We start from the raw sequence: 275 nt of genomic DNA on the forward strand, positions 1-275 counted from the left end.
TGTCGTGCGTGCGTGTCGTGTCTCTGTGCGTATTCGTAACGTGGTGTGCTTTCTAATTATGTCATGCTATTCCCGACTGCGCTATGTATGTTTGTGTGTATCAGCGTGAATATATGCGCAAGACATCCTTCCTTTCCGGAAAAAAATCCCAATTACCATAATTTGCCAATTACCTTAGAAATAAGTCCCCAACCTGGGTGTCGCTCTCGTTCCTTCCCCTTTGATTCCCTTCTCATCATGTTTACATTCAGTAATAAGGTTTATCTAATAATAAA

This window comes from Penaeus monodon, chromosome 28, assembly GCF_015228065.2.
Source record: "Penaeus monodon isolate SGIC_2016 chromosome 28, NSTDA_Pmon_1, whole genome shotgun sequence".
Lineage (NCBI taxonomy): Eukaryota > Metazoa > Arthropoda > Malacostraca > Decapoda > Penaeidae > Penaeus > Penaeus monodon.